The 24,823-nt window shown below is 44.0% G+C and overlaps 1 protein-coding gene across 2 annotated transcripts in view; it reads left to right on the forward strand.

The window, feature by feature from the left end:
* Positions 1-24,823, forward strand: part of RBM19 (RNA binding motif protein 19) — a 177,309-nt gene that overhangs the window by 145,391 nt on the left and 7,095 nt on the right. The window contains exon 25 of one of the 2 annotated variants that reach the window (XM_007489999.3): positions 17,160-18,289. The exons of the other annotated variant lie outside the window; for it this stretch is intronic. The gene's annotated coding sequence lies outside the window, so the exon portion shown is untranslated. Of the gene's footprint in view, positions 1-17,159; positions 18,290-24,823 lie in introns of those variants that run through there. 2 annotated transcript variants of the gene reach the window in all.

Genomic DNA, 24,823 nt, shown 5'->3' on the forward strand with positions numbered 1-24,823 from the left:
TATAGACCTAAAATGTAAGCTCCCTGAGGACAGAAACTATTTCTCATTTTGTCTTTGGATCTCCACGATCCAATTCTAACCATTTCTTTTTCTATAGACCTACAATTGTATCAGCATCAAGTACCCCCAGTATTCACCCTTTTTCCACTCATTTAAATTAACAACTTCTATGCATGTTGTGGTGGCCTGGGCACTGGGTAAGCAAGCAGTTTTCCCGTAGTCACAGAGATGTGTCAGATGCAGGACCTGAATTCTCGACCCTTATATCTTACATATAGCAGGTGCTTCTTAAATGCTTCTTGAATAAACTCCAGGATCTCTCTCTTGTCTCTAGGATCAAAAAGAAAATCTTCTCTTTGGCATCCCTTTTTAACCTGGTTGTTCCTCCCTCCACCTTTCTTCTCTTCTTATACCTCATCTGTCCCCTGTTCCCCCAGCACTCTGATCCAGTAACGCTGACCTCCTTGCTGTTCTTCCATATCTCACCTCTGGGCGCTTCCATTTGCTGTCCCCCATGCCTGGTGTGTTCTCTCTCCTCACCTCTGCTTCCTCCTTCCTTTGTCCTTCAGACCTCAGCTAAAACCCTACACTTTACAGGATGCCTTTCCTGAATTTCCTTGATCCTAGTGTTTGGGGTTTTTTTTTTTCTGTTGCATATCTCCTGTCTACTGCTTGTTTGTACATAATTGTTATTTACTGCATTCATTTGGGAGCTCTTGAAGAGCAAAAACCATCTTTGGCTTTCTTGATATGCCCAGCATTTAGCACAGGGCCTAGCATGCAGTAGGCACATACTAAGTGTTTATTGACTGACTAATCCCAGTGTCAATGGACACCTCCTCCATGAGGAAGCCTTTGTCTATAGTTTGGTGCATTCAATATCACTCAGTGGGGCTTCTATTAGTCTTAATTAAAATAATGTGTGTGTGTGTAAGTGTAGGTGTATGAGAGAGAGAGAGAGAGAGAGAGAGAGAGAGATAAGGAAAGAGAGAAAGGGAAGGGGAGAGAGAGATGGACAGACAGAACAGATGCAGATGGACAGATGGATCAATATAGGTAGACAGACACCCCATCCTCCTAGTTATCCGTTGCATAGCAAAGGTATACTTTAAAAAAAATGGTGTTTTGTTTTTTTAACCCACAAACCAAATACGATTAGGCATAGGAGCCAAATGGTAGACTTATGGCAAATTTCATGCTGGAATACTTCTGGGGTCTCAACAGATCACAACCCAACCTGTAACTTCTCATCCTAAGTAGTTTGTAACTGTGTCTTTCTCTATATCTCCCTTTGAGGATCCATTAGGGGTATCCTGGGTATTTTCCCAGGGCCTTCATTTTTCAGGAATGCCAATGTAATATTTCATCTGTCCTCACTCTCACTTACTGACCTGTCAGCTTACTTCCTTTTCCAGATATTTATGACCTTAAGGATGCCTTTGGTGACAGTGACTCCCATATTCTAGACCAGGGGTCATCAAACTATCATATTTTTAAATGTAAAAGTCATTCTTGACTCTTGAGCCTTATAGAAACAAGTGGTGGCCAGATTTGACCCTTGGCTCCAGTTCAAAGATCTCTCAAGGCACAACAGAGTCATTGGGAGAGGTCTGCAAATCTCTACCAAACATTGTCATTTAGCCTATGTATGTTTTCTTGGTTCACAGGTACTAATAGTCTGCTATTTCTATTAGAGGTGGGGAGAGAGGGTGAAATTGTTTGACGTTAAAAAGGGGGGCTTCATCCTCAGAAGGAAGATTGGGAACCACATTTCTCATGCAAGTCATCATTATTCACATTTTACAGTCTACCTTGGCCCACACAATGCATCTTTCCGAAGGTAAATGACAGAGACATCCCTGTCAGTGTCTCCCTCACTGAGCTCAACTTAAACCATTCAGATATGCTTTTGGCCACTGATGTGTAAAGAAGACCTCAGCTAAAGAACCAAACATGGGGTAGCTAGGTGGCTCAGCAGATAGAGCGCCAAGTCTGGAGGTGGGAGGTCCTGGGTTCAAATATGACTTCAGACACTTCCTGACTCTGTAGTTCTGGGTAAATCACTTAACCTCAGTTGCCTAGCCCTTACTACTCTTTTGGAACTGACACTTAGTTTCAATTCTAAGTCAGAAGGGTTTTATTTAAAGAAAAAAAAAAGGAACTAAACACAATTCCATACTGAGAACAGGCCAGTCAACATAAGCATCATGTACTAATTTGCTGATTGTTGATAAGCTTTAAGCAATTAGCAACCATCCAGAAGTGAAATACAGCCCAGGACTCATTAGGGGCTCTGGGATCTGTGGGGCTAAGGAATAGAACTTGTAGGAAACTATAGAAAATGCTAGAAACCAGAACACCTGAATTAAATGCTGCCCTGTATAACCTTCTCATCTCTTAGCTTCGATTTACTCATTTGTAAAATGAAAAGATTAGGTTCAATGAAGGTGCCTTCCAGCTCTGGACTTCTGTTCTCCAGGACAGTGATCCCCCAAATTTGTTGATCATACACCCATATCAATTTTTTAAAAAATAAAAAATTCAAGCATACATCTCCCAATATATACAGATTTACTTGTATAATATAATAATAAAATACAAGTTTTATTTCTTCATATGTGTGTATAATAACTATATACTTTACAAAACCTACATGGAAGCAAACTTTTAAAAGAATAAGAAAAGGATGGAATAATACTTGATCTTAAAGGGTAATAGAAGGGCCATTGGAATTTCTTGAGTAGAGGAATAACAAGATATCCTTTTGGCAGCTATGTGGAGAGACCTGGTATAGGGATGACACCATTGAGGACACCATCCCAGTAATCCAGGCAGGAGGTGGTGAGGGCCTAAACTAGAATGATGATTCCATGAATGGAAAGGAGATGGAGATGAAAAATGCTTTGGATCTAGCAACAACAATATTGGGCACTGCTTGGGTGTTTAGGTTATAAGAGTGTTATATAAGAGGTTATAAGAGGATCTTGGGAACTTTATTGAGTGCTTTTACCTTTGACCATAACAGGGAATTTTGGAAGAAGAAAAAAGTATCAAGGTCAACCTAGAGAATTCAGTTCCACTCCACCTAAAAAAGGGTTTGGGATGGGATGGTACCTTATTCACCTGCTACTATCCTGGAGTACAGAGTCCCTGAGGGTACTTTGGATAGGTTAACCCCCTCCAGCCTCAGTTTCCTTATCTGTAAAGATGAGAGCATTAGAAAAAATGGCTTCTGAAGCCCCTTCCAGCTCTACGTCTGTGGTCTTATAAGGTCCCCTCCAGTTGTAATGTTCTTTGTCCTATGGTCCCTTTTGGTTCTAAAATCCTCTGAGTTGATTTTTGACCATCTCATTTGCCAAAGATCTGGTACTACAACTCTTTCTGCCGCCTTCAGAGGCTGGTAGACCAGGACTTTCTTTTTTTTATTTTATTTTGTTTTTTCCGCCTGACTTCAGAGGATAGACAACAGAATTCTTTCTGAAAGAAGGCCATGATAACTGAACAGTCATCTTCTTGGGCACCTGTCTGAATACCAGTTATCAACACTGTGTGTCTAAATACTGTGACCATCAGCTCTATCTCTCCGCTCTGTACCATTCTGCCCCGCCAGTCAGCAGCAATCACCAGCTTGTGTGGGTCAGGAATTAGAAGCTTGGAGACCTGTATTCTATTTCCACTCTGTCAATCTCTGGCTGATTTCAGGAAAATACACTGTGTTTCTACCTGCGTTATTTTTGATCTGGAAAATCAAGGGGTGAGGGGGGAGATATTAGCTTATCCCATTCACTAATTTTGAGAATAAATAGAATCATTGGATCATGGGTTTAGAATTAGAAGGGACCTTGTCTAGCCTAACTCTCCTCCCCCTTTTCGGAATATAGAGCTCTGACTTGTCAGAGGGGAATGACTTGCCTAGGGTCATACAAGGAAATTAATGGCAGAGCGGGAACTCAATCATAGGTCCTTCCTGATTCCAAAATTCAGTACTTATGGAACATTAGCATTAGCCTCTAGTGTTCAGTAGGTAATGTGTTATTCAGTTATTTCTGTCATATCCAACTTTGTGACCCCATTTAGGGTTTTCTTGGCAGAGATACTAAAGTAGTTTGCCATTTCCTTCTCCAGATCATTTATAGATAAAGAATCCAAGGCAAACAGAGTGAAGTGACTTGCCCAAAGTCACATAGCTAATAAGTATCAGAGGTCAGATTTGAACTCGGGAAGATGAATCTTCCTGACTCCAGGCTCAGATAGCTGCCTCCATAGCAGTGACCATATTCAAATCCATATCTTCTGACTCTTAATCTAGTGCATCAAATTGGCCCTCCAGCAGACCAGCCCCAGCTATGAAAAAGTCCTGTCCTTTCTGCCTCTAAAAATATAACCTATGTATAGCAGGCAATGGTGAGTATAGTTTCTTTTTGGAACTGAGTGTGAAGAAATCAGTATCCCCATGCTAAAGGGAAAATGTCCCACAGAGCTTTTAGAATAGTGGATATGTATAAACTGTTCATACGCTTACTTACGATTTTTGCAGCTGTTTGTATTATAACTACTTGAAAGCATGACCTTGGGCAGCGCCACCCCAAATCCAGCCTTTGGCTTGTAATTGTCTCCCATGTTGCTGCCAGACCATCTGGGATGACCAAGTTGGGGTCTTCTCCCTCTAGCTGGGTCCTTGGTGCTATTTCATGTTCAATGATTGCGTGGATGATTCTGTTTGGGAGCAGTGTCCCTCTGAGCACTGTTTGCCCATCATCTCCAACACCTCAGCACCTCCAGGGCCAAGAGCTTGACAGATTATTGCTGTTGTTATCAAGCACTGGATTTTTCACACCCGGATGACTGAGTAGGGAAGGCAAAGATCGGTTGACACAGATTTGACTCAGAACACCCTCCATCTGGATGTCACATGAGGAGCTTGGCTTCCAGTAACATTTGTCCACCATTTGTAATCCCTACTGCTTCTGGAAAATTTTTAGAATGTACATATACATGTAGACAACAGGTAGTGTGCAACAACCCTACCTGCAGATAGGAATGCTCAGGATAAACTGTAATCACAGAGGATGCCCACTTCAGGCATGAGCACACTTTTTACTGTGCCCTCAGCACCCGGCATAGGGCCCTACACCTGGCAGGTGCGCAGTAAATGGAGATTGATGATGATTGTATTTTTCAGGATTGAATTGCTCATATATGTTCATCTTCATGGAACAAACCTTCAGGCAAATAATTCAGTTTTATCCAGCTAATGTCCAGCATTAACCATTTGTTCAACATTACTCATAATGTTGATTATAACCAAAATAATATTAATCACTCACAGTTTTACAGCCCCTCCAAGTTTATAAAATACAGTCTTCACAACCATTCTCTCAAGTAAGATAGTATCATAAATCAGCATAGGACAAGGAAGCACCAACCAGCATGGAGACCAGCTACATACCTTTTGTCCCTAGAACCACCCTTCTTTTAGACTTCTCTCCATTACAGCCTAACTGGGAAGAGAAGAGAAGAATCCCACATAGAACAGTAAGTGACCATTCAAAGCCATGAATTTTATTAAGATGTAGGGTGGAAAGAGTATTAGATCTAGGGTTCATATTTATATATATATATATATATATATATATATATATATATATATATATATATATATATAATAGTAGTAGTAGTCTCTCGGTAACCGAGGATGACAATTGTCTTTGTGCGTTTTTGTGCACAAAGACACTTGTGCATGAAGATTTAAGTGGAAAAGTCAATGCACAGAGACAGTCCCACTCTCTCGGTGTTGGAAGCCTGGGTCCATTGGCACGAAAAATCATTACACCTGGAGACTTCCTCAGCTGCATTGGATGGCCATGTTGTCTTTTGTGCTCCAACACGCCCTAAGCACTCCACAGTGCTTTGCTGCATCGCCCTCTCAGCCGTTGAACCTTCTTGTTGGTTTCTTCCGCCTGTTCCGCCGAAGCAGTCTTCACATGCTGGGTGAGCAAAGCCCTGGTTCACCATGGGTCGATGACCCGATGGCTACCCTCACAAGGTTTAGACAGCCTGTTGAAGCTGTTGCCCAGGGTGTGGCCGCTGCCGCATGCTAGCAGCTACTGGGAGCTACAAGTGAGAGCTGGGTGTCAGGTGAGGGTCAGAGGCTGGAGAGCTGCCCTAGAAGGGCACGACAAGCCCTCCATACCAGAGATACTACTCCTCCCTGAGGACCCCATACACCCCATATATATACACCTGGTATATACACCAAATCCTATCTGACCTTATTCAACTTAGATAGCATCTCTGGCATTAAATTTCCTTATCATTGAAATTAGAGTTGATCTAAATAATCTTTGTGATAATAATATAGATTTATAACTGGGGACCTCAGTTGTCATCTAGTTTAATGATGTCAAACTCCACTAAATCCTCTATAAAGGTCTCTGCGGGTAGCATATTGTCTTAGAAACCACATATTAACATTATCTATGTTTTATGTTTATTTTGTTAAATATTTACCAATCACATTTTATCTGGTTCAGGCTGGCATAGTAGGCCAGGTACCTGACCTTTCTAATCTAGTCCAACCTATAAGATGAACAGGAATCCCCTCTACGTTGTCCCTGACAAGAAGTCATTCACCCTCTGTTTGGTATTCAAAGCCTTTCACAACCTGACCCCCTCCTGCCTCTCCATTCTTCTCACACTTCATTACTCTCCAGGTGTTCCTCAGAGGTGTGATGCTGGCCTCCTGGCTACTCCTTGCACAAGATGAGCCATCTCCAAATTCTGAGCATTTTCTGTTGATGTTGTCCTGTGCCCAGAACATTCTCCCTTCTCATCTCTGCCCCTTTCCTTTGGTTCTTCACTAAAATTCCACTTTGTACAGGAAGCCTTTCCCAATTCTGCTTGATCTTAGTGCCTTCCCTCTGAAATCATCTCCAGTGTGTCCTGTCTGGATCTTCTTAGGACACACCTGGTCATTTACATGATGTCTCCCCCATTAGACTGTGAGCTCTTTGGGAACAGGGACTGATTTTCATTTATTTAGCTTGGTTTTTATCCTTCTTCATCCCCAGGGCTTCTCTTAGTACTTGATACATGGTAGATACTTAGTAAATGTCTGTTCACTTGACTTCATTCTACCTGAAGACTTCTTTTATGGAGAAATACAGCAACTGGAAGGAGGCAGCCCATCCCACTTTGGGGCAACTGCAATTGCTGGGAAAATTTTCCATGAACTGACCCAAAGTCTTTTTTTATAACAGATAGACGGATGGATGAGCAGACAGATAGACAGATAGATAGATGGATGGATGGATGGATGGATGGATGGATATATGTGTATATATACACATGAACATTGCATTTGTATATGTATACACATATATGTGTGCATTTGTATGTTTATGTGTATGTGTGTATATTTATTAAATCTTTATTGATTACCAAAACAAAAACAAAGGAAAACCATTTGATTGAACTGCACATATATTGGTTGCCATTGCTTGTAGAAAGACTTAGACATACATAAACTGTTGCTGATAGCAATTTGTTTAAAAAAGATATAGGGAAGTTATAGGGAAGGGAGGGTGGAGTATAAATTCAATATTAATTAATAGCATATTATAGGAGCCAAGGAAAGGTAATGGGACCTTGGCTTGTATTAAATGAAACATCACTTCCAGGACTGAGTTTCTCTCTGTTCTAGTCCTGCTGTTCTCTGCCCTGGTCCTTTTGGTTTGGGTCATATTATAAGTGTCTGGAGAAGGATGAGCAGAATGGCAAAGTATAAGGATCAGTTAAAAGAAGTGGGGAAGGGGGCAGCTGGGTGGCTCAGTGGATAGAGAGCCAGGCCCAGAGATGGGAGGCCCTGGGTTCAAATTTGACCTCAGACACTTAGCTGTGTGACTGTGGGTAAGTCCCTTACCCCCCATGGTCTAGCCCTTACTACTCTTCTGCCTTGGAACCAAAACACAGTATGGAAGATAAGCATTTAAAAAAAAGAAAAGAAATGGGGAGGTTTAGCTTGGAGGAGAGACTGCTCAGGGCAGGAGGACTTGATCTTTGGCAAGTGTTTGAGACACTATCACCTGAAGAGGGTCTGAACTTGTTCTGCTCTGGTCCAAAGAGCAGAATCAGAAGAAGTGAGTGTGGTATGGCAAAACAACTAGTTTAAGTTCATAACCATAAGAGCCATGCCAGGGAGGGGAAGGAAACGTGCAGGCTGCCAAGAAACAACATAAAAGATGATGATGAAATTCTCATTTCCTCTAGAAAGCAATAGGCTTCTTTTCTGGGGAGTAGTTCTTCAGGGGAAGGCTACAGGACCCCTCATTGGGCACAGCCAAAGGGGAAATTCCTTTTTCTAATCTGAATTGACTAGATGGCCAGTGAGATCTCTTTGACCCTAGAATACTGTGTGATTCTGTGACCCTATTCACATAAGCTAACTATTCAATTTCAGGGGATCGGGGCTTTTTCATTTGTTTATTATTTCTTCTGCTTTACACCCCCCTGGATCCTTGGGGATTCACATAAATCAGGGACCCAGTTGAGACCATTAAATGGCCCTTTCTCCTTTTGACCAAAGTCAGGATTCGAACTCTTTGCCCTGAACTCCCAGACAAATCCCTAGACTCCCCTAGTCTAAAAAGAAGGTCAGTAGCAAAGGGATGATTTCCACGTGTGAAATTGAGAGGACAAGCCTGGCAGTGATATGGCAGTGATGAATCTCCCCATCGGAAACTTTCCAATTGACATTCTCCCGTATGATTTACATACTGGGGTTGGAAATACCAAGGGAAGGAGGGAGGAGTGGGGGGGGGGAGGGGCAGAAGACAGGCATCCATCGGCGGGGAAAATATTGTAAAAAATAAAGCTCTGATTCTGACTTGAGCCCTGCAATTCCAATAAGAGGAGTGGGATTCTCTTATTGTTTAAAGGGAGAGAAGGGGTAAGGAGAAGAGCCTCAGCGCTCTCTCTCTCTCTCTCTCATTTGGGAAAAGAGGGCAGGCAGAGCAAAATTCTAGGGGCAAAAGACTAATCCTCCCTACATACACGGTTGGTTTTTCCTGATGATAGACCATGTAAGGCTCTGACTCCGGCCCTCTAAGGCCCGAGTGTCAAAAAGAAGACAATTTCAGCAAGGCTTTTTTTTTTTTAACCCACATGCTTTTTTTTTGCTTTTTTTCCCCCCACCTCCTCCCTTTTTTTTGTCTTTTGTGGCGGGGCAGATTTCTTGCTGAGCCTCTCAGGGCTCGGCAGCAGCAACGAAAAGGATTAGCGCTAGCCGAGCATGTAGGCTTTGGAGAACAGAGCCGAGTTTGGTTTCAACATCTAATTCAATTTGTTCTGCCGAGATTGAAATATGAAATGGTTGCCAGCCTAACGTTCAGAGGCACCGGGGAAGGGGCAGAGGAAGGGAGGGGAGAAGGGGAGTGTTGAAAAGCTGGAGTGAGATCGCCTACTGAAATTTAAATTTTAATGAAAATGACTTTAACCCTTTGGTGCTCATCTTTTTGGAGGGGAGGGGGGCAGGAGAATGGGTTCATGCTCTCCCATCCTGGAAGTCTTGTCTTTTGTCCCCACCCCTTAATGAAGGGCTCTTTCACTCCTTTTTCCCCCCTTAATGATCCTTTTCTTGTTCAGCAGCTTGCTACAGGACAATTTTTCAGATAATTTAACTCAAAAGAAATCTAATGTGTTTTTTTGTCTTGTTTTTAAATATCAAATGCAATTAATCCCAAGTGGGTATTTGTGTAACAGATAATTGCTAGAGATGGCAAGGAGAGCCCTTTGTTAGTGGCCCAAGGCTGCTGGCCCAGGAGACTAGGCTGAAGGATGTGGCTGATGCCATAGTAGCTAGGACCACCTGAAGATGCTATAGTTGATATTGACCAGAAAGCAAAGGATGTAGGACTGTAAGCATCATTGCTTCAGAAAACTTAATATAGATATAACACACAATGAAGAGACTTCTGGTGGAAGAAGCATTGGATTTGGACTCAGGGGACCCAAGTTTTCATCCTGGCCCTGTCATTTGCCACCTGTATGACCTTGGATATGTCACTGGATCTTTCAGTTTCCTCCTCTCTAAAATGAGGGCCCTGGCTCTATGAGGTCCCTTACTGATCTAAATCCACAAGCCTTTGACTTTTTTTTTTTAATCCTTACCTTCCATCTTAAAATCAATACTGAGTATTGGTCCTAAGGCAGAAGAGTGGTATGAACTAGGCAATGGTGATTAAATGACTTGTCCAGGGTCACACAACTAGGCCAGATTTGAACGTAGCTCCTCCCATCTTTAGGTCTGGTTCTGTTCACCAAGCTCCCTATTAGCCTCGAATCCATGACTTTTAAGCCTAGCTTGCCTCAGAAGTGGCAAAGATCAAAATATGTTAGAAAGAAAATGGAGAAGTCATCTAATCCAAATTCCCTTCATTTTATACAGGGAGCCCAAAGAATGAAGGCAATTTGTCCAAGAGCACAAAGCAAGCCCCAGGGCCCCCAGTGCACTAACCTGCCCACTCCTGCTTCTAGAGGAGCTTTCCCATAGAAGACAGGCACTCAGTAAGCATCAATTAAGTGCCCAGAATGTTCCAGGCAGGAGTGAAGGAGTGAGCATGGCCTACCCAAGTGCTTCTTCAAAATTCAGATTCCCAGGAGAACTTGCCAATTGGAGGAGCAGACCCTGGGACAGAGGGATCTTCCAAAGTAGGAAGGCTGCTGCCTAGTGGAGAAATCACAGCAAATATGGGCAAAGAGTGAATGAGTGAGTGATGCCAGCCTGAGTCTTTCCTGAAAGTGGAGGTTCCAGGATGACCTTACCAATCATAGAAAAGATGTGCCTTCATATCCTTCCTGTCTATGTGACTCTGGGGAAGTCGATTAACCTTATCTGTAAAATCAAGGGGTTGAATTAGATGGCCTCTGAGGTGCTCTCTCATCTCAGTATCTACAAATACTATATTCTGCTTTACAAGTGGTAATCCAGGTTTTGCTTAAAGATGCCCCCCATTCTGCTTTGGAACACAACCTCTTTGTTATCCCAGATCAGCCCTGATTTATCTCCACAGCCTGACTGCAAGGAGGGAGCAGGGTATAGGAGGTACTCCAGCAGAGTAGCTACCCCCCCCCCCTTTGCTATTTGCTCTGTCCAAATAAATATTCCAAGGACCGAGGCCCTTACCATCAGAGACCCCAAGGAAGCAGTATTGCTCCAGCACCATCCACTAGGCAATAAGTCCTTGTGACTTAGTGGCTAAATCAAAGGGACGTTGCAATCTAATTATGCTGTTTACAGAGAATTCATTCTGGCTTCCTTAATAACCCCTCACTTTGGCTTAATTGCAGCTTTTGTGCAAATGATCTTTTGGGGTTGGAATGTCCTATCCTTGGGCTTCAGCCAAAAATAAGCAATTTTTTTTTTGACGGGGGGAAGGTAGTCATGTAGAGCTGGAAACAGCAAGTGCCTCTGAGCTCCCTAAGAAAAAAGAGAAACATTTGCTTATTCTTTAAAAGTAGACTTTCTCAGGGATAGCTCAGTGGCTAGAGAGCCAGGCCTAGAGAACAGGGTCCTAGGTTCAAACATGACTTTGGATACTTCTCAACTGTGTGACCTTGTTCAAATTGCTTAACCTCTGTTGCCTAGCCCTTACTGTTGTTCTGCCTTAGAACCAATATATAGTATCGATTCTAAAAAATCCCAATTCTTTCCCAGTAGAATATAAGCATCCCAAAGACAGACTGACTTACTTCCCTGTCTATATATTCAGCCTCTAGCATGGTACTTGATACGTAGTAGGCACTCAATAAAAGGCTTAGCAAAGGAGGATTCCTATCAGAATTTCTTAGATCTCTTAAATGCTGGAATGAAGAGAATCACTGGCACCAGAAAAATTCAGATTTCTACTCCATCTTCTCTCACTGCTGGTGGATTCAGAGAACATTCCCCTTTATGTGTGCTGGGCTTTCCAAGGGACCATATTCAAACCTTGAGATTCAGGGATCACAACCTGGGATAGGAGAGCAGCTTGGTGACCATCTGGAGCCATAGAACTTTAGAACCAAGAGAGAAAAGAATCCACCCCCTCCTCATTTTACTAGTAAAAAATCAAGGATGAAAAATGGAGTCATGACTTGGCTGGTGGTCCCACACCAGATCAGTGGCTGAACCAGGTGGAAGGAAATGCCCAGGCAAAGCAACAAATATTTCTTTAGTACTTACTTTGTGCCAAGCCCTGTGCTAAGCACCAAGGACACTAAAGAGAAGCAAAAAGATAGTCTTTGCCCTCTAGGAGCTTACATTCTACTGGAAGAAGACAATAGAGCAAAGAAAGGTGAAAGAGTTGGAGATAGGGAGGAAATATCTTCCAAGGAGCATGGTAAAGAAGTGAGAAATCATTTAACTGCCAGTCACTAGGCTAAGCACTGAGACTACAAAGAAAGATGAAAAACGTTTATAAAACAGGCCTTGCCCTTGAAGAGTTTGCGATCTAATTGAGGGAAGACAACATAAAAACATCTAGGTACAACCAAGCTATACATGGAGCAGTTAGGTGGCACAGTACACAAGAGGTAGAGCACCAGGCCTAGAATCAGGAAGACTCATCTTCCTGAGTTCAAATCCAGCCTCAGACCCTGGACAAGTCACTTCACCCCATTAGCCTTGGTTTCCTTGTCTGTAAAATGAGGTGGAAAAGGAAATGGCAAACCACTCCAGGATCTTTGCCAAGAAAACCCCTAAACAAGATCATGAAGAAATGGACATGACTGAAATGACTCAAAACAAACTGGCCATATGAAAAATAAATTAGAAATAATTCACAGAGGAAAGCACTAGAATTACAAAGATATGGAGACCAGTATCACAGCTACTGGTGAGTTATAAAATATAAGAAAACTTGGAGGGAGGCCCAAGGTCAGTCAGGCTTTGAAGGGCTTCAAATGCTAAACGGACTGAGGTTTTTATATTTGAGCCTGAAGCTGATAGAGAACCTCTAGTATTTACTGAATTAGAGATCACATTAGGGAGATCCTCTCCTTCAGAAAGATCACTTTGAAAGCTAATTAGAGGATGGACTGGGGTAGGAGGAAATTTGTGTTTGGGAGCCCCTTCAGGCAATTGCATGATGTTATAAGGGCCTACATGGAGTCCCAATCCAAAAGTCCAGAAGTCCCGATGCCCACCCAAAAGAGGAGAGAAGGGGGCCAGGATAGGAGTTCCCCAACAATTTTTCTTGCATTGTACCATCCTGCCTAAAGGGCTCACAGACTTGAATGTCGAAGGCACCTTAGAGATAATTTGCTTAAATCCCTTCATTTCACAAAGGAGGGAAGTGAAACCAAAATGATCTTCCAAGGATCACAGGGGTGGTAGCACAGATGGCAGAATTTGACCCCAATTCTTGTTCTTCCCCCGATCCCTGCTTCCCTTAAAGATCTAATGCCCACTGAGCCTCAGATTCTTCCTCCACAAAAGCCAAGTCATCAAGCTTTTATTAAATGCTTCTTCTGTGCCAGCCACTGTGCTAATCAGTAAACATTTATTAAGCACCTACTCTATGCCAGGCACTGTCCAAGTGCTGTAAAATGAAGGAATCAGATTAAATATATGAATTCTTATGTCCCTTCCATCAGTTTATTGAGCATTTCTATGCTAGGTCTGAAGAATCACTGTATTTGAGAGTTAGAAGGGAGCTCAGTAGCCAATCCCCACACAAAAGAATCCCCACTTTGATGTCAGATGAAGGAGAGGGTTCTCCAGAAGTAGATGACAGCCTCATGAGGTTTAATGCCATCTATATCACTTGTTGTTTAGTTGTTTTCCTTCATTTCCAAATATCCATGACTACATTTGAGGTGTTCTTAGCAAAGATAATGGTGATTTACCATTTCCTCCTCTAGCTCATTTTACAGATGAGGAGCCTGAGGCCAACAAGGTTAGGTGACTTGCTCAAGGTCACCCAAATACTATGTGAGTGAGGTTGGGTTTGAACTCCGGAAGATGTCTTTTTTGTGATTCCAAATTCAGTGCTCGATCTACTGCACCTGTTGGCTGCCCTCCTCGTGGAGTTTATAAACAAGTTTGGGAGCGAGCACATGGGAAAAAAATATATATATACAACAGTATATATGTTGCCACAGGGTGCCATGTTATTGTTTTTCCAAATGAACGGTACAGGCAATCAGTAAGTGTTGTAAATTTAGAATGGGAGAGGAGTTGCACAGGAGCCTGAGCAGCCTTCACAGAGGAAGCAGGCTTGACTTGAACATTTAAGGATGGATATGAGTAGATAGAGAGGATGGAAAAAAGTATCTTGGCACAAGAAACAATGAGATAGGGTGAGTGTCAAGGTCTGCCCCAAGCCTATCAAACATTGTATTCCCATCCTCAAGATATTCTGATCCACAACCCTTGAGGTTTACAAACCCTCTTCTACCCAACAACTCTAGAACAGGCACACCATGGGTGTTCTTCCCACTTTAAAGATGAAGAAGATGGTTCAGTGGCCACAAAACCAAGGCAGAGAGCCAGGATTTGAACTAGTCCCAACTCCAAATGCAGTACTCTTTCCACTAGACTCATTCCTTCATCCAAAATGCATTTATTAAGTCCAATAAAGGTCTGAGCCAATGCTGACCAGTTGTCCCTGCACCTCTCCGTTGGCCTCAGGCAGTTCTCAGGTTTTAAGTTGCAGAGCAGCTGCTGATCTTCATGGGCAGGGAGAGGTTTCCATACCCAGAGTCTCCTACAGGGATGAAATCACAGATCTTCACCATCCACTTCCTCCACCACACCTCCACACATACATGGATGGATGGAGAGTAAAGGGCAAGCTTACACTCTCCACTGTGTCTCCATCACCATTGAAACCCATATCCTTTTAGGATTTGCAGAGCACTTGGCTTACATTCTCTCATCTGATCCCAACAAAAAGTGGGATTTGTCCCATTCTGATGATGGGGGTGGAGGGGTTGGGTCTAGTTTGCTATAGGTGTCTATGGAGAGATTTCAGGAGGCCCATGCAAAAGGATGGAGGGGAAAGTGAAATCTTTGTTTCTTTCCTTGATTGCCTTCCTATGTAAGCCTACGGACTTGATTTTAGCATTTAAAAAACATGATTCTGAGAAGGGGTCCATAAGCTACCCCAGACATCCAAAGAAGTCACATAAAAAATGTTGAGATTTCCTGCTCTGGTCCTTCTAGAAAGAGGAAAGGGAGGAAGGAAGGGAGTTAGTCCTCCCCTCAAGGAGGTTTAATGAAAGTAATGGCCATTTTTTTCTTCTTCTTTTCATCTTCTGAGATTCTCAGGCCCTTAAAACCTCCCTGTAGGTGAAAGGCCAACACCTTTGGTGGCAGCAGTTTAAGATTTGGGATTAGACTCTGAAATTTAAAGGGGTCTCTTTTGCCAGGGAAACAGCCTTTGGTTGGTCTTTGACCAGGGAAGTTTGCAGGGCCTTTAAAAAAGGAGAGTTCATTGACTGTACTCTTGGGAACATTCAGTGCCAACGTGTCGACAGTAATGCTGGATGAATAGTCTTTACATCTACTCTCTGAATGCTGAGTTAGATTGTAGGCTTGTATTCTTGGGTACCTAATCCATACAAATGGGCACCTGAGGATCCCTAACCCATATTGCCCTTGGAGCATCAGATAGTGAAACACCCTGGACATAAAAACACATAAACTGAGAAATTGATCTGGGAGCCTTAATGGTGGCCAGCTCCTGTTCTTTGAATGCACTTCTTCTTGGTCTCCCCTTCTTGAAATTTCTGGCCTTTTTTTAGACTCCCCTCAGGTACCACTTCCTACAAGAAGCCTTTCTTAGTTTCTCCAGTTATGTTCTCGTCCTCAAATTGCCTTGTGTATATGTGTATGGGTTTTCCCCCTCCCTAATAGAATATAAGCTTCTCAAGGGCACAACTGTTTTGTCTCTGTTTGGACTGCATTACATTCACATACATAACCCTTCAGGGCTGACTCCCAGAGGCTGGATGGATAGAACTCTGTCCTTTAGGTATGTACAAATAGCATATGGATCAGAGTAGCTGTGCCTCTTAATTCCCACTGAGCTCCAGAATTGCTACATAAGATCATAGATTTAGAACTGGAAAGGACCTGAGAAACCATCCAGTCTGCCCGTGTCCCTGTCCATTTTACAGATAAGGAAACCAAGGCCAAGAGGTTACATGATTTAACAGAGCTCACAAAGCTAGTAATATCTGAGGCAGGATTTGGACCCAGGTCTTTTCAACACCAAGGCTAGCATCTCTGTCCATTATGCTACACTGTTTCTCAGTAGCCATCACCACTGTCACTACATGCTGTCCATAACTACCACTTCCCCCAAGACCCACCCAGGGGCAACTATGGAACATAGCAGGCCTCTCCCATCCAAAATGTCACAGTGGATAGAACACCATGCCTTGAGTCAGGAAGAACTGAGTTCAAATTCAGCCTCAGATACTCAGAAGCTGTGTGACTGGATAAGTCATTTAATCTTGGTTTGCCTTAGTTTCTTCAGTTGCAAATTGAGGAAAATAACAGCATCTCCCTCCCAGGTTTGTGATGATCAAATGAGATAATAATTGTAAAGCCCTTAGCAATATTCTTGGTCTATAGTAGGTTCTTAATATGTTTGTTTTCTTCCTTCCCTCTGTTCTTCTCTCTTCCTTCACCCTCCCTTCTTTCTCCTCTCCCTCCTCCTTCCTTCCTTCCCTCCTCCCTAGCTCTCTTCCTTCTTTCCTTCCCTCCTTCCCTTCTTTTCTCCTTTTCTCCCTCTCTTCCTTCCTCCCTCCCTTCCTCCCTCTTTCTGTCTGGGAGCCCCTACATTAAGACAGCCACATGGTACAGTGGGAAGCACATACTGTATTTGAGATCAGAGACCCTGGGTTCTCATCCCAGCTCTGCCACTTAATATCTGCATAGTCTTGGGCAGATCACTGAACATCTGTCAGAATCCTCACTTTCCTCATCTATAAAATGAGGAGATTGGACTAGGTGGCCTCTAAGGTTCCTTCCGGCTCTTAATCTACGTATCTGTTGTTAATTTTTTTGGCGTTCATTTATTCCAGCCACGTCCAATCTTCATGACCCTATTTGCGGTTTTCTTGGCAAAAATCACGGAGTGATTTAGCCTTTTCTTCTCTGACTCATTTGACAGATGAGAAAACTGAGGCCAGCTTGCTCAAGATCACACAGCTGGAAAGAGTCTGAAGTTGGATTTGAACTCAGGAAGATGAATTTCCTGACTCCAGACCCAGTGCTCTCTCCACTGCGCCACTTGGCTGCCCAAGTTTCCATTTTAGCCTTCTTCTCCAAACTTCCCTATGACATGGGCTCCACCTTACAACCCTCTGTTTCCCAAGTCTCATTTGTCCCTAAAGCAGCTGCTCAGGCAAACATTCCACAATGATTCAGGATCTTGTAAAAGAGTATTTATGATAGCCTCCCTGCTCTGATAAAGGGGATCGATGAAGACTATGTGACCCAGTGGAAAGACTTTCAAACTCTGGGGCTCAGGAGATCTGCTTTCTAATCTCAGTTCCTCTATGGGCTCATTTTGCCATCTTGAGCACAATAACTTCATTTCTACAAATAACTATTAAAGACCTGCTCGATATAGACCACTAAACTAGGTATGGAGAAGATAAAGACAAGACCCTCCTATCAAGGAGCTTACATTAGTCTGTAAGAAAAGCAACACTGAGAAGTTGAAGTATCATGAAAAAGCTTTGGATTTGGATTCAAAGGACCTGGATTCAAATACCACCTTTGCCACTTAGACATTGAGCAAGGTCATAAGCTTTCTGGGTCCAGGTCGCTTATCTATAAAATGAGGAGGTCAACAGCTGAGGGCCATCCCTTCCAGCTCTAAACCTATCATCCTATGAATGCTGCCTCTACCACTTCCTGCCCTTGTGCCTTTGGCCAAGTTACTCCTAAGTCTTTTTGAGCATCAGTAAATGTGAGTTGGACCAGATCACTTCTAGGTCTTTTCTTGTCCTTGAATTTGAGACCACGTTACGTACAGAAAGACAGCCCCAAATTCAGGTTAAGAATTCAGGCCAAGAAAAAATGGCAGGCTGAGCACAGAGAAGCTTCCCTCATTGATTCGATTCTGGGCCCTTCTCCTTTGGAGAACCCCTTTGGCCAATAATTATTCCCCTTGAGCACAGTGAGACTATGAGTCAAGAATCAGCAGTTTAAAGGATTGGTTCTGCCATACCTGGCCCAAAGACCCTTGACAGATAACTGAAGCTGTGGGAAATAAAAGATACTTTGGAAACACAATCCCCTTCATTATTATTCCTGTTGATACTGCTAGATACTCTAGGCCTAGAATTGGGGGTCCCACAGGAGCAAAAGCCTCCCCCTATTTTCTAAATTGGAGAGCAGCAGCCTGACAGGCTAATGAGGACTAGAGCAGGTATGTAGAGGGAGGCCTGGATCTTCCCAGGTAGTCCTGAATTTGTACTCCAAGGAAACAAGATATTCAAAGATTTCTTGCCAGGGGAGCCCCAGAATTCCCCTGCTATTAAAAATCAAATTCTAACTTGGAAGGTGAATTTAATCTTCCTGATTGCTGTTGTTCTCAGCCAGTCTTCAGGGAGTGTCAGACACTGCCAAGGGACTCAGATGGCTTTCTCCAGGCACCCAGGTGGAAACCAGCTCTGGCAATCTAATTTCCTCTTACTTGGAGGGCTCAGCTCTCTTTGTCTCTCCTGTGTTCCCTAGTCCATCCTAGCTCCCATTCATACCAAGTGGCCCAGAGAATTTTGGCCAACTGCTCAGGTCCGTCAGTGCTGTAGTCTTTTAAAAATAGCTCCAAAAAAAAAGATTATTATTATTATTATTATTATTATTATTATTATTATTGAAATACAGTGTGGCATATTAGCTTGAGGTTTAGTTTTAGAGACAAAGTGGGTTTGGTTTAAATCTTGCCTTTGATTTGTGCTGACTGTGTGACCCTGGACAACTTTCTTATCCTTTCCAGTACTGAGTGGTAAAATTGTTCCCAGTCTATATTGAGAGAGAGAGAGAGTTTCCTAGCAGATAGTAAAGAATAGTTTATATTACAGATCTCTTTCTGTGGGGGAACTTTCTCAGCCCTGAATTGAACTATCACAAGGCTAGATGAAATTAGGGTTATTGTTGATGCAGCCAACATTCATACACCCACTGATCTGCACTGGCACAAGGCTTCCCACCCTAAGACTTTCCTACCTAGCCCTCCTCCCCCCAATGGAACAATATTGCATGGCCAAACTGAAACTTATTATCTTAGTTGCTATCTTCCATGTTTATTTAATATGGTACTATTTGCCAAGTCCTTTGCACACATTGTTTTCATTAGAGCTTTCTCACAACCCTTGTGAATAGGTGCAGGTTTTAGTATCCTAGTAGTATTTTACTAATAAATAGTAATATTTATATATAAATGTAATAGATAATAACTATATAATATATAAATGTAAAATACTAAAAAAATAGTATTTTACACATGAAGAAACTCAGGCTCAGAAGTTAAAACACTTGGCTGTGCACATAGCTATTAAGTGCCAAAGGTGTGGACAGCTGGGTGGCTCAGTGGATAGAGAGGCAGGCCTCTCTAGAGGCAGGAGGTCCTAGGTTCAAGTCTGACCTCAGACACTTCCTAGCTGTGTGGCCCTAAGAAGTCTCTTAACCCCATTGCTTAGCCCCATGGTGGCGAACCTATAGCACACATGCCAGATAGGGCACTCAGAGCCCTCTCTGTGGGCTTGCACATCATCGATCCAGTACAGAGTTTGTTACTAGAAATCTAGAGGGACAAGGGGCCAGGCTGGCATCTGAGGACATTTTTCACTTTACCCTCCCCTTTAAAAGGTCCGCCATCACTCACGTAGTCCTTTCCACTCTTCTGCCTTAGAATCAATACATTCATATTGATTCTAAGATGAAAGGTAAGGGTTAAAAAAAATGAGTGTCAAAGCCAGGATTGGAACCTGGGTCTTTATGTCTTTAAGGGCCACCTATATCCACTACAAATATTAGCTATCAATTATAATATCACTGTCATCATTATTATTGTCTAGCACTGTGGCACCTTCTTGGTTGATCAACATGTGGGTCTCCTCAGTTCTTTCCCAGTGTTTTGGACATCCCAGTAGATGCTTATTTCAACACCACCTGGACCACCCTTCAGGCTCTTGTAAGAATGGGATGAGTCACATGTTTTTCTCCTGAAAGAAATCTCATCTTTCAGCTGATTTGGGGATAGTCAGTGACCACATAGTAGAAGGAACCCCTAATTTGGAAATCAAGACTTGGGCTCAAACCCAGAATTCCCTGCTCTTAAAAATCAAATTCTAACTTGAAAGGTGAATTGAATCTTCCTGATTGCTGTTGTTCTCAGGCTTCCATCGCCTCTGTATGTATCTTGTCTATGTATAGTAGTGAGCCCATTGTAGATGGAATATGAACTCGCTGAGGGCAGAGACTGTATTCGGACCCTTCAGCACAAAGCCTAGCATGTAGCACTTGGACTGACTGCCAGGGTGACCTGAGCCTGGTGAGTTCCCTTTCCTGGCCCTCTCCTCCTCTCTCTAATAATGAGCTGTTTTCTCAGCGGGTTCTAAGGGCCCTTCCAGCCCTCTGGCCTGTGACCTTCCAGGTTGCGGCCCAAACTCAGTAGCTGGGATCTGGGATAGCTCATCACGGGAAGCCTGGACTGCCAAATCTCCAGTTCCCATGCTAGCCCATTGTTTCTCGATAAGGCTATCAGATGAGCCCCCAGCATTGCTGTCTAGTTCAAGCTGTATGCATTTGCAGCTGAGTTTGTTTGGGGCTCCTGTTCTCTCCCCACCCCTGTCCCTCACATTTTCTGTATAATGAGGTTTCACCAGACTCCAGTTCCTTTCCAATTTCCAGCCCTCCCTGCCCTCTCTTGTCAAAGTGGGCACCCCACAGCAGCCCCAGACACTCCTGCTATCTCACCCTGTCAGATCCTCTCATCATCCCAGACATCCTCACTGCCTCTTCCTCGTGGTGTTAGCATTCAGAGAGCACTGGGAGGGGGGCCGGGGGTGTCGAGTGCACCCCCACCTCGGGATCTTCTCCTCCCTTATCTGCCTCCAGCCACCGCCACTGAACCCCTCGTTTTCTGGAGCCCACCCCCTCCCACCCAGCACCTCCATTTTGCCATCTCCCTGACAGTCGGCGCGGAATTGAATTATAGCAGCGAGGCAGCCACTTTCAAAAAGATATCCCTGTCTACGGAGATTGATACAGCGTGTCAAGGCTACGCGAGCCCTCCTGTTTTCTCTTGAGTCTTCTGCATTCGGGAGACAGAGGAAATCACATGGCAGCCGGCTGAGATTTCAGATTTATCCACTCATGAATAACAATCAAGCTAGGTAATTCGCAGTAAATGGGGATCCAGATTGACTAATAAGGAAGGCTTTCACCCCAAACTGGGACTAGGGGAAAGAGACGAACAGCCAGCATCAGCAGGGGCAGGTGTGGGGAGGATGTGACTGGAATGCCTGAAACTTGCCAAGCGGAGCCAGCCCGGCGAGGTGCCTGCCCCCAGGCCCCCCAGAGCACAGGACACAGCTCAGATGGGGGGGGGGCCAGAGAGGGGCAGGGGCAGAGCCTTGGCTGGTACCCCCCCCCCATCCATGGGGCACAACCAGGCCAGAGCCCTCTGCCTAGATGTTTGGGCAGATGTGGCCAGCCCTAGCCAGGCAGCGGAGTGATTTATGGCCCTTCTTGCCGTTGTTTTCGTCAGAGCGTGGCATGGGAGGAGGCAGCTAGAATACACACCCCTCGGGCATTATCCGTGCCCTCTGGAGGCTTGTCTCTCCTGCTCAAGGGCCAGGCCAAAGGGGAGTGGGTGGACTTTCACCTGTTTAGAAATTCTGAGCTGGAGGAGCCTCCAAGGTTGTCTAGTCTAACCCCTTTGTTCTACAGTTAGGGAAATTGAGACCTAGAATGGCTAAGGCAGTTGGCCAAGGTCACCCTGGCCGCAGGGCTGGGATTTGAGTAAAGGTCCTCCGACTTTCTCTTCCTACCACCCTGGGCCTCCTGTGGGTGCCAAAGGATGGCAGCAGGCAGGGGCTTCTCAAAGGCACAAGGAAATGGAAGTTTGCCGTATTGGGAGTGGACTCCCTAGAGGAGAGTCATGAGAGCAGCAGCAGTGGACGTGTAGAAGAGACACATTTTAGCTTAATACTGAGAAGGGGAAAAACAATCTTGAGCAGAGCCGACCAAAAGAATGGGCTGCCTTGGGAGACAAGGGACTCTCCCTCCCGCAGCTCTTCAGGCAAGAGCCACCCATGACCGCTCAAGGGAGTGTGTGTAGAGAGGCTCCTTGGCCAAGTTTAAATCAAACTAGATGGTATCTGAGATGATTCTGAACTGGAGATTATCTAGCCCACTCCCCCACCTTCAAGAGGCCCCCAGAGATTCACAGACACACCGATCTAGGTTTCAGAAGGATCCTTGGGCCATCGAGTCCAACTGAAACCAAGAGCTAAAGTGGTGCAAGCCCAAGATCACACACAGGGATTAAGGGGCAGATCTAGGACTTGAACTCAGCTCCTCTGACTCAGAAATATACTAAGTATATTTAATATAATATATGATATATATTACAGTGTATGATATGTAATACAATACAGTATAATATATATGATGTGGTGCAATATAATATAAATGTATGCATAGAGTATCAGAAACCACCTTGGGCATCCCAAGAGAATGAGGGAAAGAGAATAAGTCAGTAAGATTCAGGGAAGCCTGATAACTGCCTGCAATGTTGAGAGCATGGAGGAATCTCCCAGAACCCCCATTCGGTAGATGAGGCCTACACTGAGGCCCAAGGAAATGACTTCCTTGCCCATAAAAGATCAGAGCTAGTTAGTGGCAGACCCAAGACTGGGTCCCAGGAGATGACTCAGCACTTGATTCCAACCGGACCCCTTGGAGGCTTAAGCAAAGAAGAGAACCCAAACTTAGAAGCCTTAAGTGACTGATCAGTCAACATTTATTAAGCACCTACTATGTGCTAAACACTAAAGATTTAAAAAAATAGGCAGTCGCTGCCCTCAAGGAAAGTGTTGTGGGTGCCAGTCTAGGAAGAGCTGATGGGATGGGGGCAGAGTCTTTCAGTGAAAGGACCCCCATAAGACCCCCCCCACCCCATCTCTAGGCTTCCCTTGCCTCCAGCATGCTGGGGCAGGGTGTTTCCTCTCCCTGTCAGACTGGAGAGCTATGTTTGTGTTTTTAACAGTACTTAGGGGGGATTAGCACAGGATAAATCATACTTAATCCTTTACCTTGCCTGTATAATGCTACTTTCTTTACTGCATTCCCTAATTGTTTTGGGACATTTGCCTTAAATAAGCAGCTTCTCCCTTTCTTTCTTCCCCTTCCTGCTCCACTGGGGCCTTTGATCTGGCAGTCAGCTTGAGCTGGACCTGGGACCTGGGCATGGCACCCTTGGGGAACAATCATACTTAGCCATCAGGTCCCCGAGGGAGAAAAGCTGATTCAAACTGTATCTCCCTACATGACAGGCCCTTCCTCTCTCACAGTCCTCGCCGAGGCAGGCTCTTCCTCCTCTTCTATCCCTGCCTGAATCTCTCATCACCCTCCATCCACTTGTCCACATCAGCATGTTCAGGCACTATGTTAGAAGCATATTCCATTCCCCCACACTCTGGAAGGCAGGATTTGAGGATGGAAAGATGGCCAGGATTGCAGGCAAAGGACCAAGCTTTGAACCCCAGCTGCATTTCTCACTAACTCCTGACTCTTTGGCCAAAAGGAAGACCCAGATCACCTTTCTGGGCCTCAGTTGTTGTTCAGTCTTTTTTTTCAGTTGTGGCCAACTATTTCTGACCCCATTTGGAGTTTTCTTGGCAAAGTGGTTTCCCATTTCCTTCTCCAGCTCATTTGACAAATTAAGAAACTGAGGAAGGCAGAGTTAAGTGCTTACTAAGAGTCACACAGCCAGTAAGTGTCTGAGGCTGGATTTGAACTTAGGAAAAGGAGTTCTCCTGACTCCAGCCCCTCACTATCCACTACGCCACCTAGATGCCTCAGTTTACTTATCTCTAAAATGAGACTGTGGGATTAAGTGGCATTGAGATCCCTTCCAACTCTAAGTCTTTGTCATTTTTTTTTAATCTGTGTATCCCTAGCACCTGCCACATAATAGGTGCTTCATAGGCACCTGGCATATAGTCAGTCCATAATGTTTATCGATTGAATCAGTCAGAGCCATCATGCTTCCGATTGGGAAGAAGCCCATTTTGGGGAAGAAATGTGTTCTTGAAAGGGAACTTCTGAAATGAATGTGGGTTCAAGACATCCGTCCCTCCAAGTCTTAAGGCAATATGGAGCTTCGATCGATTAATGTGAGGCTTTGGGGACACTTTGTGTATCAGAAGTCACTTGACGTGCACCAGAACTCTCCATTTAAATTGTGAGGTTTAGATCATCTAGACAATATGGTGAATTGAAAAGACAGCTCAAGGGGCAGCCAGATGGCTCAGTGTATTGAGAGTCAAACCTAGAGATGAGAAATCCAAGGTTGAAATCTGGCCTCAGACACTTCCTAACTAAGTGACCCTGGACAAGTCACTTGACCTCCATTGCCTAGCCCTTACTGCTCCTCTGCGTTGAAACCAATACACAATATTGACTAAGACAGAAGGAGATGTTTTTGTTTTGTTTTCAAAAGAAAGAAAAGAAACTGATTTTGGAATTGGAAAACTCGAGTTCAAATCCCACCTCTGACAGTTATTTTATGACCTTGAGCCAAATTACTTCTTCTCC

The sequence above is a fragment of the Monodelphis domestica genome, chromosome 3, assembly GCF_027887165.1.
Source record: "Monodelphis domestica isolate mMonDom1 chromosome 3, mMonDom1.pri, whole genome shotgun sequence".
Classification (NCBI taxonomy): domain Eukaryota; kingdom Metazoa; phylum Chordata; class Mammalia; order Didelphimorphia; family Didelphidae; genus Monodelphis; species Monodelphis domestica.